This window comes from Cibotium barometz, chromosome 30 (assembly GCF_041138505.1).
Source record: "Cibotium barometz isolate CiBa-2024 chromosome 30, ASM4113850v1, whole genome shotgun sequence".
NCBI lineage: Eukaryota > Viridiplantae > Streptophyta > Polypodiopsida > Cyatheales > Cibotiaceae > Cibotium > Cibotium barometz.
Window position 1 is genome coordinate 35,816,092 of NC_141075.1, and position 8,333 is coordinate 35,824,424.

At 39.7% G+C, this 8,333-nt stretch overlaps 1 pseudogene; it reads right to left on the reverse strand.

The window, feature by feature from the left end:
* Positions 1-316: 316 nt before the first annotated feature.
* On the reverse strand, positions 317-5,520 carry LOC147621432 (cell division cycle 20.1, cofactor of APC complex pseudogene; annotated as a pseudogene).
* Between the last annotated feature and the right edge of the window lie 2,813 nt (positions 5,521-8,333).

The following is an 8,333-nucleotide window of genomic DNA, read 5'->3' on the forward strand; positions in this document are numbered from 1 at the left end:
ATCGATTCAACTCTTCAATTACTTTGGGGTCCATGGCCACCCTCATGTCACGGTAAAAGCTGGGGCTCCAATTCGTGGCAGCAAGTTTCTGCGCAAGCTTCTCTGTAGCTTTCACAATGGCGCTCTGAGAGTCCTCATGCATCAGCAAGCGGTGTTTTTGGTACCACAAAGCATAGTGCTAGTGAGAAGTCACCCCGCTTTGAAGAACACTTTGCAAGAGAGAAGGTTCGATACGCAGGATTGGCGAGACTTTGCAGAATGGAGAGTGAGAGAGAGAGAGAGAGAGAGGGTGTGATTACTCGCTCGATAGCCCAGCTCATCGAATCATGGTGGGGCTACTGCTGTTGATGTATCCACTCGGTTCTGTGCTTCTTGTCCTCAGTAGCTGTTGTTTGCTGTTGTCTGGTGTGCCGAATACTTGCCAGAATCTCAAGGTCTCATATCCAGCAGTAGCAGAAGAAACATTATAACCATCCGAACTCTGGGCCAATTAATGTAATACTCTTGACGTGTGGCCCCTCAGTTCTGCCATTTTCACCATTGAAGGATACTTCCACAAGCAGAGTTGGTTTTGGCTGAATCCGTGTGAGCTCAAAAGCTCCTTCTTATGCCTACTCCATTGCAAAGAACATGCTTGAGAGTTTGTATCCACGCTGTTTAATCAGGCCCCCGTCTCAGTATTCCAAAACTTGATGCAGCGATCTGCTGCTCCCCCACCAGAAGCCAACAAATTGTTATGAAATGAGCACCAGGCTAGTGCTTTGACTGCCGCTTGATGATCGTCAAAACGGTGAAGGTAGGTTCTCGGTGCACCACTTGTCATCATGTAGGCATCCCATATACGTCGCAGATTGTCATTGCCTCCACTAGCAAGGTGCTGACCAAATATGGACCATTTCAACCCACATACTTCATGTTTATGTGCACACATCTTGGTTGTCATATCCTCACACCATGGTGAATATAGAGTTGTCGCGGCTGCCTGAGCTAAGAATAGGGCCACCATTCCATGCTAGACTTCCAATCCTAGCAGAACCCAAAACAAAAGCCCTAACAATCACTAAAAGTTGATGTGGATTCTAGATCTAACTAGATGCAAACTCTACACCTAACTAAATGCAAATTACAACCCGAGTTAAAACAAAAACAACCCCTAACAATCATAATTTTAGGAGGACAAAACTTAACACCAATTTGCCACCCCAGATGCAAAACACACAGTGAGACGTGATGAAAAGATTAAGAATCACCACAAAGCATGATAATCTCCCTTCTCATGTTGTTTTCCAAAAAAATCAAGAAAGAAGCATGCATGCTACTAATCTCTCTTTCGGTAAGAAATGCTTAAGGATTAGGTATTAGACTTCTAATCAAGAGCTTGTGGGCAAGGAGAAGATCGAAGCTTCTCATCCCGTTGTGATGGCCAACAAGTGTTAGCATCACCTTGCTAACATGGGGGAATCACATGCTCCTACACACATAGCCATGGTACAAATGAGTATGGAGTAGGAGGCATGGATCAAGACAAGATAAAAGACACAAGATGAACATACAAGCATAACAACATAACATCATAGTGTATTCCATATCTATCATCTTGTGTATCCAAGAATCAGGTACATACCATAGTCATAGTCATGTCATATCATGTCCAATTTGCATACAAGAGGGGCTTTATATAGCCATACAACCATGTGACTCTTGGGATACCCATGTGACTATTGGGCTCCCATAACCTCCACAAGATTTTACTCCCCTCTAGCCCTCTTGTAACCACTTCTTGATTTGACATCTTGTAATAAGCAAATCCCACAGCTCATTAGCCTAAGCTATTTCTATAATGCTAGGGGATGTTCACACCCAAGCTAATGTCAAAATTCTGGGGGTTTAAACACACACCCGTCGACAAACTCTTCAAACTAACCCAGGTGAAAACTCCAAACATACTTGTAGGTTAGCTCTGACCTCCTAGAGCTTAGATCTTCACTTAAAAACCTTCAGCTGATCGTAGCTAACCTAGAACACCCTTGACTGACACAAATTGATTAGATTCGACTATAAACCAATGGGAGTGCTAACACTGACCCCAATCAAATATGGGTCCTCCGGGATCCTCTTCTATTCTCCATCTTCAACTAATGTTAGATCCACAACCCCAAGACCTCCCTGGACACTTTGCTAACCCCCCTTTGCTGACAACTCTCTGGCTGAACTTCACTGAAAACTAACTCAACAGTTTGAATCCATAGAACTAGCTGATTCAGTAACCTCAACTAAAACAGATTCTTTCTCTCATTTGTCTGCCTACTCTTTCTGACCACCTTCAGACTTCTCTAAAAGGGATATCACACTTTGAGCTCTTTTTGCTGACTTTAGCTGACACACATGACACTAAAACATTCATCCAGGCCTCAGACTCATCTGACCGTTGGGCTCCTGACTGTTGATAGATTTGTGGCAGTTACTCAAAACCACTTCATTCAAGCCCAGATAAAACAAAGCTATCCTCTATAACTTTAGCTACCATATTTAATCTTGAGTCGATCCTGGCTGACTCTGTACTCTCCCATCTCATGCTGATTGAGTCAACACTGACATACCTCAGTAGTCCATCTCCATCAAACCAATTAAAAAAGCACACATATCACAACTAAAACATTAAATACAAACACTTTGCATCCATTCCAGCCGAGACGAGCCAAAATCTCAGATTTCATCAACTAGATAAAAACATGTCATCGTCTCAACATCCGTGAGACATAGGGATTGAACAGAAAAGAGAAAACGCCATGGAACCAAGGGACCTCCACAATTATATCCTAGCAACCCTTCAAAATTGTGTCTACTTCCTCACAGGTACAAACTTCAAAGAAGGCGGCAAGCACCTGCAGATCTCCACCATGAACAGAGAAAAGGAAAGTTGTTTATAAAATTCATTTTGATCTATTTTCTGTTTGAGTTTCATACTCATTCCAGCATTGAAACTGGTACAAGTTCCAATAGAGTTCCATCCTCGGAGATCTCAAGGCACCAACCATCCTACAAGACTATCACCCCTACACCATTTGCTCTGGACAAAACCAAGCTCTATCACACCCTTTCCCGCATCTCCATCCCAAACAAAACATTGCCGTCACAACGATCTTCAATCTTAACACTATATACACAAGCAACACTCCCAGAGTTGCTTCACCCAAACATCTCTTGGCTTCTTCACCACACTGTATTCTCTCTCTTGAATCTCTCTTAACTCTCTCTTTTTTCAACCAAGCTCACCACAATTCAATTCTTCTCTCCATTGCTTCCCGCAACTCTTGTCCTTCTCTTCACAATCTCCCCTCGTCTACTACACACAAGTGCTCTTTCTTCTTTTTGTTGGGTAACAACAACTAATTTCACTTTTTTTGAAAAGTGGCCACACAACAACCCCTTATTCCTAGGGTTTCTACACATTCTTGATGATTTATTTCTTATCCCTGGGGTTGGGGTGGACATATCTATTGGGCTCATCTTCTCGACATGAGAAAACCTATCATAGTTTGCAAAACCCCCTGGTTAGAGAATTTATGCTCAACCACTAATTCTAGCAAACCTTTTATTTAAAGACTGATCCTAGCTCAAACTCTTACTGGTTGATTGTCCACCTCGATCAAATGGGTACAACATCATCATCCGAAGCCAGTCTCTAACTAAACCTTTTTTGCCTCCTCGATCAAATACTTGCAAGCATCCTATAAAACAACATCAGGATTGTGCTTCTATTACATGGCACAATCCAACCACACCTCCTAAAGGCCCTTCTCTATGTTCCTCCATCTATAGACATGCTGGTGTCACCATGTCACCCAAAACCTCTTCCCAGTCTATGTGCCTCCATTTGGCATTCATCACACTCCCTAAAAGAATCTGTATTTACAAGAAAAATATTCTCTTCTTCTCCAAACACATCCTTGCCATCACCACAAAACTTCCCAGATTATCCTCAAGAACTTTGTAGTAAAAGGGTATGCCACCAAAACTATCTTTAAGAACAACATTACCATCCTTACGCATAAAGGCACAGATCTCCTCAGTGCACTTTTCTTCTTGTAAAGGCGAATCTATAGAAAAACCCTCATTATGCCCACTCTCCCCATCAACGAAACTTTGAATTTCCTGTAAACATTCCTAAGGAAAATCATCACTATTCTTCACAACATGCAAGGTTTGAACATTTACCAAATATTCTACACCATGCATGTAACAACTTTGATCCAATTCATCAGAGCCACATTAGCAGCAATTTCCCTAATGTCATCATAGAGCCACACAACCTTGAAGAACTTTGAGTACAGAAATCCCATCAAAAGCATCTTAAAAAACAAGGTGATTACCCTCCGGCATTGAGAAATGGGTCTTATCAGACCATTCTTCCTCCTGCAAATCAAATTTAGCAAAGATATCATCATCATGTCCACTTATCACATCATCCAAACTCTGGATCATCTTCAAGCTCATTAGACAAACTATAGTCCTCTTCAATCACATCATCATAGCCATCTGGTTAAATGTCTATATCATTCACATCCAAAGGTTCAACATCAACATCATCTAGAGAAGCACTAAAGAATGGAAGATCATCATTCATCTTCAAGCAATTTTCATTAGACAGACTATAGTCCTCTTCAATCACATCATCATAGCCATCTGGCTAAATGTCTATATCATTCACATCCAAAGGTTCAACATCAACATCATCTAGAGAAGCACTAAAGAATGGAAGATCATCATTCATCTAATCCTAATAACCTTCAACATCTTCACATGCACGGAATCCCTTGTCACTTCTAGTACACACTTACACGTTTGCTTCACAACACCATTGTTCTTCAGACGCCTTCCTGAAAACAAATGGCCAACCTCCTTCAAATCTGTGTTTACTTCCTTTATAAGCATACCAACAGTCAGCCCCAATTCTTCATGAGCATCAGTGCATGGGTATCCCATTTCTGCTTCTAGCAAGCTTGGGTCCAGATCTATTTCATCATCAGATCTAGCCGAAGACTCTTTCACACAAGTATCAAAGCTGATCTTTCCACATCTCAGACCAGTAACTTCTCTTTCCTCTTTCGTGGGGCTGCCTTTAGTATGCTTACAATACCAATCATACCTTGGGGCGACTATTCATGACACTTGTTTCTATCTAACTTCATCCCAATAATCAACAACCCATTTGACCTCTTGTGTGACAGTGAAGACTCCACTTGGTGCTCTCCTTGGCTACAGACATTGAAGTGCCATATGAGCCCTTATTCCACAATCAAAGAATTGAACATCATCAATCCTAATCCCTAGCTACCTCTCTTTTGACTCTTGTTGATTTGGCATCTCTTCCCCTCTCTTGACATCTTGCATTTCTTCTCTTCTGAGTGGCACAGGATAGCTATAACCTCCCATCCTATTGACATCTTGCATTTCTTCTCTTCTGAGTGGCACAGGATAGCTATAACCTCCCATCCTCTTGATAGGTATACCCGTCATTTCTTTTATTTTACGAGTGGCATAAGATAGCTATAACCTCCCATCCTCTTGATAGGTATACCCGTCATTTCTTTTATTATGAGTGGCATAAGATATCTATAACGTCCCATCATCCTGATAGGTATACCCTGCTTCAGTTGATTTGAAACGACTGGGATTATTTGAGTAGTCCTTCCTTATTTTGTTCTTCTCTCTTGAGGCACAACTAGCCTTCCTTCAATCTGAACTTCCCTTTGCTTTTGCGCCAACCTCTATAGATTCCACGGGTCTCTTCAACTCCACTTTCTCCTTTAGATTTGCATGAAGGGACTGGATAAACATGTCCTTCTTAAGAAGAACAGGCGGATGCTCTGTTCCCAAGAAGTTTTCCATGTTGTTATCTAGAGGTCTTCAAAATGGCCTGCAAATCAGTTAAACACATCAGATAGATTATGCTTTAATTTTTAGATTTCCTAACATAAAGCATCTGGGGATTCACGTTGTTTATAACGCTGCACCAAGGCCATTTTGATATCTTCATAGGTCTGACCTTGATTTAGCTAAGCTCTCCATGTCTGCAACCACCATTTGGCATCTCCCTTCAACAACATAGATAACAATGTCAGCTTATCCTCATCTCTATCCTCCAAAGGTGAAAGCTTCCAATTCCATCCCCGTCAAAAACTCCTTTGGATCCTCTCCAGCATTCTACAAAGCATCATACAGGTCATATAATGGATTTAGTACAAATAACACACATTATTTGTCATTTTCTCATTTAATTATATGAATAGTGTTATTTTCTTTTTGATCGATAAAATTATCGATCGATAATATATCGATCACAAAAAACTGGCGTTATAAGCTACTGGAAGCTTATTCGATCGATTATCTTTTCCACGACTTAGTGACAAATTGAGAGAGTACTTAGAGAGTGATTTGATAGTGCTTTGCAGGTTTAGGGTGATTAGTGTACGTGTACACTGATTAGCAAGTATAATTACGAAGCTTTTCCTTTTTTCCTTTTTGTTTTTCTTTTTATGTTTTTTTTGAAAAAAAAGCTAGTTGTGTTCACTCTAGCACTCGTATGGGGTAGTTGTGACCACTCTAGTTAAACACTAATAATTATTTAAGCTTTTTGTGTCCACTTTGGTCTTTACCGACTACTTGCTTCCTCGCATTCTTCATTCCATTGCAATGGTTCTTTCTTCATAGCCTGCTGAAGAGGGTAAAGCAATTGAGATATTAAATATTGATGTCACATTTTTCAGCCCACCCACTCTTACAATTTCTCGGTCATAGATTTTTAGAATGTACAAAGAGGTCTTCTCCTTCAATGAGTTTTCTATAGCTCTAGAAACACAAAACCTCTAGGACATATACATACAATATTAATCAAGGACTTCTTTGATAGTCCACCCATCGATTTGCAATTGTACAACCAAATGTAGGCACAAAATCAAACACTGTCCATCTCAATGCAAGTTCAGTCATACGTTTGATCTTTTCAAGATACTCTGCTCGCATTTTATTGTAATCAAGCAATTGAAACCCAAATTTTGTTGTACTCATCAATTCATCTTAAAAAATAGAATTTTGGATTACATTGAATGGAATCTCACATGCAATAAATGCTTGTGTCCATTTCAAATGTAATTCAAGAATCCCTTTCTTATCAAATGTAATTAAAGATTCCCTTTCTTATCAAATGTCCATTTCAAATGTAATTCAAGAATCCCTTTCTTATCAAATGTTGCTTGCAAAGGTATCTGCTCTTTACAACTCTTCTTGCTAGAACCCTACATCATGTATGTAGACAGAGTACTGGCAGATGGAGACACATATGTAATATCTTCTTGGACCATTTCCATTAGTCGTACTGCAAAGCCCAATTTCCTTTTTATATTTACATCCACTTTGACCTTAAGCTTTGCCACATACTTATGTAGTTTAGTATGTAAGTCAGCAGGGGGTATTATGCAATGTTCAAGATTCTTACCAATGCCAAACAAATATTCTTTGATTCTAGTAGCGCTACCATGAAATGCATGACCACAACTTTCACATTGCACGACGTGAGATGTCGTTTTTCCTTATCTCACCTCTAATCCCATTTTGGACCACGCACCATTTTTGCCAATTGATCTAGAAAACATATGTGAAAGAATATTAGATATGAGAAATACCCTAATTGAACAAATTAGAAGAAAGTATATGACATCAAGAGAAAGTTATTCTTCAGTATTTACAAAGCAACATCTTACATGATCGCGTCTCTTATACGTTTATGTATTGTCTTGTTCTTCTACTTTAATTAATATAACGTGACTATTCCAAAATAAATAATAGATGGCAAAACTTATATATATATTATAAATGAGACATCTTTAATGACCATGTCTCTTTTAACATTTACAAATTAAAAGATGATGACTTAACTTTAGAAACATGAAAAAATTAATTGTAAAATAGGTTTTGAACAATAAGAATGAAAGAAGTCTACTCGTAATGTCCATGTAATGCATGGGAAATCAATGCAAAAATACATAGAGGTCCCATCACATATTCATTTTATCCAACATATAGAGGTTGCAACACATAGGCATGTCCATGAATGTAACAATGCTCAGAGGAAGGGTTAACATTGCACTTGAGACGACTTGTTGGTCTACCCATGGACCCAAAGTCTTTCCACATTCTCACCATCACTAAAACAGAAGGTACCAAAGAGGGTGATGATAAGACATGGGCTACCCTAGGTTACCATGGTCCCCTTGTGATAATAACTCCCATGCTCCTCATGAATGACTCTTATGTTCATGGGCATGCAATAT